Genomic DNA, 11,004 nt, shown 5'->3' on the forward strand with positions numbered 1-11,004 from the left:
CCATTCCGAGAAGATCCAAAAGATTGCGGTCAAGACCACTACTGGACTATAAACATCCACACGCTCATTCAAGGTGTGGCGGATGTGATGAACATGACTGGTACTCTGTTCATTATTCTCTTGTTTATTATTCCATATGCTCTACATACGCGCCAATTCGAATACATACGTGCTGCTTGTTACGCTGCGCTGAATTCTGGATTTCTAGTTTGTCTGGTTATTCCGATATACGTGCGCAACTTAGTTCTCACAAACCAGTTTATGATGAAAAGCTGAAAGCATTGTACACCTTTTTCACGCCTATTGGGAATTATCTGCAGTGCGCTCCCCAAGAAACTAAAGGGCGCTCCCGAATCTCCTCCTCAGAATACTAACGATCAGCGTATTGTCACGTGAGCTGAGATCGATTAGAATTTGGTGCGTGTCATGGCTGTTATGCACGTGTGAAATTTCCAGCCACAACAAAAGCTTCTCATCAGAATTTGAAATGCTCTATCGTCTTCCACTTCAAATTTAGACTCGATTCGGCCAATCATTCGCAAACACCGTGTGAACTGTCTCAGAAAAATGATTGGAATATGTCCAGTGGATTTTACTTTTGCTAACTGCAGAACACAGCGCTTGAGTTGGGTGATGTCTGGTTATACGTTATCGATCACTCCCAGAATCAAATTGGTCCGTGAGCAGTGATCACCAGGCCGCTAATCAGAGTTGTGATTCGACTAAACCGAGGTATGGCATGAAAAACAGCGCCGCCTGCAACTGAGCAAAGTTAAGATACTGGCTCAAAGATTGCTGATAAAATACGTAAAAAAGGCTATAGGATCTTTTCCAGATAAGCCGCGCCACAAATGCAAGAAGTGCATGTACGAAAACTTAAGCCCCACCAATTCTGCCAACTCTAATTTAATGTACGCACACAACCTTGACCTATTTTTGATGAAAACAATTCCTTATCCGCATCTAGGCTCATTTTGTACGAAAAAGTTCCTCCGTTCAAACGTAAAACCTTAGATGAACTTTCTGATGCCTTCAGCTCTCGTTCATGACAAGGTGACGAAAATACGTTTTTTCAAAGACACGGAGTGATCCATCAGCAACGTTCATGCAACAGTGGCCACCAAATGACACTTTCGACTGTTTCTGACAGGTGGAGGTGTAATCCTCGAAATTGTCGGCAAGAAATCGGTCTTCGAAAGGGAACTTGGATGGGGCGTCTAAGACGGAGTTTAGGATAGCAATTCTATTCATTAATTGCTTGCGCAAAAATTTGGCACCAATCATATTCTGCTCAGAGGAATTATCTATTAGCCACACGACTGCTGTTGACTGGAAGAACTTTCTTCGCAAAGTTTGCGCCTAGCGGCTTTTTCAGACTCCAACAGTTATCGGCAGCCCAGGTCTGCACGTCGCAATCGATGAAACGCTAATACCTCACCGTAAAAACCACACAGAGCGAGTCCTTCCCCAGCAGTGGATTTTCGGAAACTAAAGAGATGTTCATGTATGCAGTGCCAGATCGAACCGCGGCCACTTTGTTGGACACAATCCAGGCATGCATCGCTCCAACCTCAATCATCATCTCCAAAAGTGGTCATCATCCCAGGGAGTTGAAACGATGGTTTGCATGAATTATACTCATGAAACGAGTAATCACACCAAAAACTTTGTGGGTCCGACGACTGCAGCTCACATGCAAACCACTGAATCTCTTTGGCACGTCTACAAGATGCGGAACAAATACCAGTGCGGCAACACCAATCTTTAGTGGATAGCTACTTGTATGAGTTTGTTTGGAGGCGAAGGTAGCTAAAAACGAACCTTTTCATGCAAATTATTAGTGACATGTCCCAATTTCACCCTCTTCAATGAAAACTAAAGATACCAATTTCATATCCTCTTCTTCCTAGTCTTTTTTGGGTGGCGAGGGTTAATTTTTTGACGGAGCTTGTCTGGAAAGGATCCGGTTATTCACAGCCAATCAGGTCATCTTTATGAAAAGACTGCTGGAAAGAAAGAAATATCTATCCTTTGTGACAAATCGAATCAGGTGACGAGTGATTCTAAGCCACGTGGCTTAGATGTTAACGTACAATGCATACAATGCCGTATATATAGAACGCACTACGGAGAGAAATGGTTTTTAAATGAACTACAAAATAGAAACTGGGTAATAAATCACCATCTGCAAGCTTGTATGAAATCATATGATTTTTGGTGGGAAAAGACGTTTAATTGGGATAGCTCCGATGCACTGTTGGCATGAGATACGAAGAAGGAAGCTAGATTCCCGTTTTGGGGCTAACGATGATGCTTCAGTAATGACTTGTCTGTTTCTCACCGATGAAAGCACATTTGAGTGGCGATTCTCACTCGACCATGAGGAAACTGAATCCACTTACTTATGATATGTCGAATATCGTGCCAACTGAAACATGAGGCGGCCTGTGTGCAGCACATTCAGTTGTAGAATATCATAAAAGAGAGATTCAGTTGAGTCGCTCGTGGAAACCACATTGATTTGCAAATGCGTGTATTTCTGGGAAAACAGTCAAGGTTCAAGTAGAACATAAGGTGGACGGACAATTGGGGACTGCGTCTGTCTGATGAGCCCCAAGTAGGACGAAAGCTGTCGTGGGCTGCGGAAGAGTTTTCAGAAACCTTGTGAGTAGTTTCCTTTATGACAAATTACGCTTCCTTCGACCCAAACAAATCGGAATAACAGTGTGGTGATGTATGTACCCCAGCCCACCAGAATGTGGTTGTAGCAATGACCCGAAACCTTCATGGATTGGTTCGCTCATATCTACATCCGATTTGACAAACCGAGGGTTCCACGATTTGAGCTTTCCTACATCCAACTGAGTTCAAGTTCAAAACCAAAGGTTGCGTACAAAGCAATAGGTGCATACGTCAATATTTCCAATTTCTCAACTCATGTGCTAACGTTTCCAGAAATATTAAACAGAAAAATTTATCTGTAACAATATGTGACATCATCCTTGTGTCCGGTGGGAACGTTAGACAGTCCATTACCAGTTTGGACTTTCCCTAGGCTCGTCGGGTGGGTCGAGTTCGCAACTATCCATCAGTTTTACTGCATACTTGAATACTCAGCGATAAATATTTCGTTATTTTAAGTATCGTCCTAGTTGAAACCAGGGTAAATTCAGCTGATAAAAGAGAGGTTCAGTTACAATTCATCTGAGTCTCCCGTCAACAAAAACTCGGCTTGTAAATGCGTATCGATCGTCTCATACGTACAATTTGTGGGTCAAGTTTGGAGGTTTGAAAACTTTCAGATTAGGTCTACCAGCCGAGCTCTAAAAAGAACAAAACCGGGTGGTTCATCAACTCTGCTAGTACTGTCGTGCGATGGATAACGATTCGATATCCGACATGAAACACGAGATGGAATTTATGCGGGAGATTCAGCTAAAAATTATGATAAAATTTGAGGTCCTGTTGTATTTGATTTAAGACTAGAAAGTTAAAACAAGAATGTGAGAATTAATCACACTGCTGTTTAGCCGGTCAGTGCTGAATAGTCAAATGTTTAACCACTGGCTGGGGGGAGGTGCGGGTTCGAAACGCTAAGGTTTTAAGAGATGCGTTCTGTTAATGATTCTCAACAAGATTGTGTAGCCACCCCGTTACCCACATACTTGACTGTTCAGCTCACAGTCGCTCACTGGATCACGAGACTTGTCTTTTTTCATACTCGCAAACTACGTCACTTCAAAATGAATAATCGGACATCGATTGTCTGTACCATATAGTGAGCGTAGCCACCACTCGTGTTCTGATGGGCCCAAGTACGCGCAAACGGACCTACATATAGGAAAACCGAACACAGTCAGCACACACAGACTCGCGCGCGCGCGCGCAGGAAGTCAACCTCTCCACAAGTCCACGGACAATTATGGAACACGTGTAGCAGTCGCACTGCGGAGAAAAACACGTCCCCGCCGTCCGGACTTTCAACAAGGGACTTTCACAGACGATAAGTTCTTTTTTTTACTTGCCCCCATTTTCGCATTGTATTTATTTTTACAGGTGTTGCAACCGACCACTGTCAACCATACGAAAAACTTTTATGAGTGCATACACCTTCTGATTTGTATTATGGCTATCATCAACAGTTCACTAATAAATGAAACAGCTGTACAATACATTTCGGCTTTCCAACATAGATTGGTTTCAAAGACAGGATAAAATCTCAACTGAAAAGACCAATCTATCATGCATTACGCTTCCACTTCGATCGATACGTTTGCAACTGGAAGCTTCAAAGACGATTAGTGAATAGCATTCATCAGCTATCGCGCTGCACACACAATTCGAACTCGACAATTACAGAATATTCGCTGCTGATGTAAACATCAAAAACATCGAATTGCTAACAATCGACCGTTTTTGCCGATCCCAAATCAACACAGCATCTATCCTATTCTCACTGAGGAACTTCAAACCATTCGATGTGTAACAAAGTCGCCGTAAATCAAGTGAAACGAAACGAAACGAAACATGACCAACCACGTCAGGCAAACTCAATTAAAAAGTAGAAATTCCTACCTATATCCCGAACATTGTCCCAACTGTCTTTCGAACCAGGCAAGAGAAGGTAGGTTGCGGGTGTGCTTTCTCGTTTTCATGTGGCAACATAATTCTTCGTGATGTACGATGTGATTTAGTGTGAAATTGCACAGGGGGCTCAGAAACTGATGACAGTGTGAGTTTTCGGCTACCGTATAACAAACTTTGAAGGCGGGAATATCCTTGACATTTTTTTCAGCCATGGTTGACTCTGCCTCTCGTTTCTTCTACAAGACGGCCAGTATCACAATTTCGCGCCATTGTTTGTCGCTCCTCATTCAAAAGGTAGCTGGTCAAAGTTGGTAGAGGGATTCGAAAGCCATTAATGACAATTAGGATATGCTCACATTGGTGGTTTTTTAAACACGGATCAGTCGTCTCTCCTCAATTTGCATATCAAAACTGAACAAATGACCTTAACAAAAGTCGGCCATGAATTGGCGTCATCTTAATGGGTCGTCTGGCTTGAATTTGTTTCTCATTAAAGAAAGTTGCGTACAGTGTTCTAAAAAATCAGACAATAATTGGTAATCATGGAAATTTGTTCANGACGTTTCCCACGCACAAAACAATCCGCGTTGTGTTAAAAACCCATCCGGAATTCCGTGGCGAAAGCTGTTCGGTGGTGAAATATCTCGCTAGCCAACTTCATCTAGCCCTCCTGGCTCAACTCTCTAAGTATCTAGTTTTCATCGTAGGATGAGGCGATTTTATAGTTTTTAATAGATTTCGCCCTGTCAGTGAGAACAGTCTATGCTGCAGCGGTTTCATCCTAATTCGGAATCCTCAGCAGTGCGATTGCCAGTTTAACAACATTTGACCGTTTGGCATCGGCTTATCAGCCATGTGATTAGCTGTCACTTCGACAGGATGCAGCGCCGCTCACCAATCTATCACATAAACCACATCACGTGATCATGTGTTGATTAGTTCCTCGAGTGACGACTTTTCAGGAAGTATGTCTCATCTTTAGGAGTTATTCATCCTTCGAGCGACTTATGAGTTGATGGTAATGTCAAAAGACGATCAACCTTGAAACAGGTTTTTATCCTACCCACTGTTCATTCTAATATGATTCATTATTTGGCGGACATGTGCGGAGGTGGTTTCCATTAGTTTGTATCCCTTGGTCAACTGTGGATTGGGACTTTTGGCCCATTTCTGAGCTTACAGACGCGGATTTTGGCCTAAGGGCTTTTAGAAGCATTGTGAAGGAATTCCAACGCTTGACCTTGTCCTATAGACATCTCGTGGACGAAGTGATTCGCGATTGAGGAGAAGGTTGGTCCGACGGAGCAGCCAACTAATCATGATCGAAAGTCAACCCCGGCTAGTAGCACCAACGCTATTCAACATTACCACTGACCCATTGTCCTACTCCACTGAGTACCCTAGCAACGCACTGGTGATGTCACCTTGATTGTTGGTAAAACGTTTGCAGATAAGTTGCCCGGCTCAGCAAACAAATCAACGACGAATTGATCGCCCAGCTTTTTGAATCTTTTTCTTCCATACGGTCAACTGATCCTGTCGTTATTCCAGCTGCCGCAACTGCTCTGTTAAATCTAAAATTGCCAGTTCAGCATCGCCTTGCGTCAGTATGGGGACTGCTAATGTGCCGAACGTTAGCTGTACGAGTCTCCGCGACCATCTACAACCAGTCGCAAATTGCCTACCAGGTTTCAGTTGTCTGTAGAAGGTCCTGTCAGTCAATCGATTAACACAACCAGAGAAGTTACCATGATTTCGTTCGAGCCACCGGATAAACCAATGAAGTTGCGTTCGCCTCTTCAGACGTGATAGTTCAGGTGCTACAGCGCACTATGTTGGAGTAATGACAACACAATTACCTCACATGTCGGATGTACAGAGTTTACACATCGACAAGACCAAAGATATGCGCTTCTGATTAGTTCTAATAGGAGATCAACTCGAGTAAAGTGCTTTCTTGCCCTGTTGTGAACTCACCAGAAGAATTACTCCAGGATAAGATGATGACTGCCCAAAAGAGAGTGATGTGAAAGTGGCTTCTACAAATCTCAAAACCACCTACAACCAGTCGAAACTTAACCGTTTGATCGTCAGTGGCTAGTCAGAAAAGTGATTAGTTGTCATTCGGACAGAACATAGTTCTACTGATCCTTCAAAAGCAGAAACCACATCACGTGATCACATATTGACTAGCTCTTCGAGTGACGACTTCTCCAAAGGGAGTTTGAAACTCTGAGTTTCGCGAGATGAGCATTACTGATGATTTCCAACAAAAATTAAACAGCTGTACAGTGCTTCTTGGCTTTCCAACAAAGATGAGCATCACTGATACGACGAAATCTCTTAAAAATTGACAAATATCCTCACATCACCGTTAAACAAAGGACGTTCAGTAGGTTTCAATCGTCTGTGCTGTTACCAGACTGGGAATTCCTTTCAAGCGCGTCAATTGATCACAAGTGTATTGCTTTTCGTGTTACTTGCGCCTGCCCAACGGGCCTGTCTTACAAGCTTGGATAGCGTTCATCGACCACGCTTTTGGTAGTGCACATGTAAAGCCTTCTTAATCATGAATGTGGGAGGTTAGTGTCGTGTCATAACGATGGATAACACGGCCGACTCAGCAACGAACACTGAACAGAAACAGCATACCTGGTGAGAATGGGACTCAGTCAACTCTGTTGTCGTTGGTAGTAATTTGGCCTCGAATTCCGCCTGTGTTGTGACTTATTCTGGCAAGTAGAATGCTGCACTTAAGGTAAGGGAAACCCACGATTTACAGATCAGGTTGAAATTTATTCAGGGAAGCACGATCGGGAGGAAGCCGACTGGCGACCTTAAAATGGCCTGCAATAAAAAACCCTAATTCGACCCATAACAAACTTCAGGAGTGCTAACGGAAAAAGGATCAGTGAACGGAGGTTACTCTGCGACGTTTTGAAAGAAAAACTGCGGGAGTGGTTATGTTCGGATCGAATAGAGCACTCCGATGGCGCATTAGAGGGCCTTACTCGCATTATTGATTTCTTATGAGGTCGGACATCATGAGTTCCGTTCATCAACTGAGCAGCTGGAAGAAAAGAAAAAGTCACGAAGAATAAATTTGAGAATTGGAAACTTTGATTGGGATTTCGTTCTGCGCTTGTGGCAAATTTAAAAGTCCTAGAAGAACCGTTTGTCTTTGTTGGGACTCATAAGTGGTACGGATCTCACCGGTGTCTAGAGAAACTCGAACCCCTGACCTTGCAGGTCAGGGGTGGCTAAACCACAGAGTGATTAGCTCCATTTCTGAAATGATTTATCGCTCCCCCTCCTGTTTTAGTCAAAATCAGTATTGCACGTGGTCAGACGGAAGGTCTGCTCTAATGCTTGGCTGACCACAGACAAACGGGCCTGAATTTTTTCAGATAAATACGAGGGTCAAGCAACAATGGAGTGCCTCTTGGTGTTTCAGCGTTAGTTGGCTCCACTTTCAGGACGAATTTACGAATGAATGAGGGTATACCAAATACCGATTAAACAGATATCTGCTACAAAGATATCCGCCCTCCAAAACCCTGGTAATGGGATATGGAAAGCCCCAAGATCATGTCGCTGTACCTGTGGGATTGGCATTGCAAGGCACATTACAGGATCTGCAGAACTGATAAATACCGTTCACTGTTTGGATGCATTGAGTAACTAATAAATTTGTGGTGTCAAGCAGTCCGATTCGAGCTCTCGCGAGTCAAGCTAGTTTATCGCAACAAGAAAGACATACAAGCACGAAATCAATCGAGCTATTAAGCTGCGTTGCCGTAAGAGATTTCTGAAAAACCTCATATTCTGGATAGCGGTGCTCCTCCTTGCGAACTCCGTACTAGTGTTGGATCATCACCATCTGTATCAACACCTACAACCACCTAATTCTTTGCTTAATGTCATTCCTTTGGAGCTTCCCCAAATAGGTCTATCCAAGGTGGCTTTTTTTCATTTCGTGTTTGAAATTAGTCTTCTAGGTTGTTTAGGATTGAAGATATATATTCGTCTATCTCTTCGTTCATATTGCCATTGCTGTTGCTTAATCCACTTTGAAATATATGCTCATATCCTAGAGAAGTAACTCTTTGGCCCGACACTGACTAGCATAGGATACCCAGCATTGCACACGGATCCTTTGTTACGGAAGAACTCACAGGAAATAAACAATCGTCGGACATTTTCATCTTCTAACGTGACTGGTAATCCCCATCTTTTTCAGTTTTGTTCTAAAAACAACTACTCAAAGACCCCGGTGGAAGCTGGTGACAGCACTTGAACACGTCCGGTGTAATGGGCCCAAAGTTCTTAGTATCCAAGTTCTGAGTACTAATTTAACTAACTTGTTTACGGAGGATTACTTACGGACAAAGTCCATGTTCACTAAATGTAACACTATAGTCCTGTGGAGTATCTGTTTCGTGGAAGCTGGCTTCGACCCCAGTAGTGATTACCACAGGCAGCCCATGGCCGAAATTCCGCGCAATAGGCGTCCACGAACTGACCATGTCTCATCTATTAGTGAAGAAACGTTTACCGTCAAATTGCCGAGCCTAATGACTCGAGCAACAGTCACCTGATCAACTGAGAACCAAATACACCCAACCTATGTATATTCCAACACACCACCGACAGGCAATAGTCGATTAGGTGATCCACATCAACGAGCGCCCCTACATCAAAGTCCAGAATCAAGTTGAGTGAAATGACAGAATGAACGTATTTGCACATGTCCGTGTGCGTAGATGCATATTCCGGATCATATAGGTGAACGTGAGTGCCCACAAAGCACCGTGTATGTACGGTAGAGCGTAAAAGGATTAAAGCACAAATAACAGTAGGCAAACGAATAGTCACACCACACGGCATTCAGAAGGAACATCGCATCACCGGGCTGCTGAATATTTGGGTCGGTGGAATGGTCGACGGAACGGCACAATAACGACCACCGCCACTGAAACGGATTATGTCTGCTGGCCGATTGTGTCGGGTCTCTCTCGCCCGTGTTATTTTGCGGTCTAGAATCGGGAAGAAATCACATTTCCGTATTATAAAAGATATGGGATCTTAAACGTACCAGTACTGTTATAAGTTGTCAAGCTATCCTACAGCTTAAGTTTGCCTTCTTATAACGGCCATTCTACTAGGCTTAGTTTCAGCAAGCAGGCAGGTTACCAACTGTGGTTCAAGGTCACCGAAAATTGTGACGCATATGTTGACAAAGGTGCAGCTAATTCCACCTACAGCCGAGACGCTAGTCTATCATTTTCCGACGTGTGACCAACTTAATCAGTGGAACTCTGCCAGCTGACCGTCCATTTCTTCAAAATACTCCAGATTAGAACAGGCCCACAACACCTGATCAGCCTGTAAACAATATTCTGGGGTAACGGTGATACTACTGATGGGAGTTACATGCGAGTAGTATGTTTTCTCGTAACTCCGCTTTGCGTCTCTTGAAAAATGGGATCTATTACGGAATTTGTGGAGTCGCTTTGTAACATTTGCTTGGATTTGGGAAACAGTCAGTGAATTCACAGGAGAGTTCAGGAAGACGCGTTCAAGGAGAAGATGAATATTCAGTTTTTGTAAACAACATGCATATGGGAGTTTTGCTTCCCTGTCCAATAGTCAGTAGCTCGTCAGTTGGCATTTTCTAATAAGTAACTCCGCAGCGGAGGCTTTCTTCCTTTCACTGGTAGATTGTTTGAGGTGGTTGCTTCTCGAGGCCCTTCTGCGGCTCACCAGGTAGACCAGTCATGTGAACTTCTGGCTGACAAGTTTGAGCCAACCAAAAAAAATTGACGGACACCCCGCCCATCAGCTAAATCCAGTTAAATAAATAAATACGAAAACAACAGGAAATTAAAAAAATTTCGACGTCCATGTCACTCGCTGTTGTGAACCCCTCACAGTCGCATTTGGTACTGGTGCATGGTGGCCCACATAATATGGGCCACAACACAATCGTAGAACATTGAGGCACAGATTAAGTGAAACTTGCACATAAGGAATGCTTCCTTAGGAGGCGTACCAAGAGATGTTGCTGTCCGTAGGCGGTATCAACTTGACCACTTGCCCGATCGCCACAATGAGCAAGAAACCTCAATAAAACGGACACTGCCGTTGAGTGTGTCAGAGTAGATTACACCCGTTCTGGAAAATGGACAAAATAGCCAGAAGCGATATAGATAGTTTTATGCTCGGAAAACTCAACACGTATAGGACAAAGTAAGAAAGAGATGACAACGGCTGTTGGAGGAAGCTGTATCTGTCCTGTCAGCAATCACAAAATCGACAAAACAGGAATGATAATGAGCATAATTGATGAGATTGTTCCTTGACAAAGATAACGATAGTGCGCGCGGGTGTGTGTGTGTGTGTGTGTGTGTGATCGTC

This window comes from Opisthorchis viverrini (assembly GCF_000715545.1).
Source record: "Opisthorchis viverrini unplaced genomic scaffold opera_v5_29, whole genome shotgun sequence".
NCBI lineage: Eukaryota > Metazoa > Platyhelminthes > Trematoda > Opisthorchiida > Opisthorchiidae > Opisthorchis > Opisthorchis viverrini.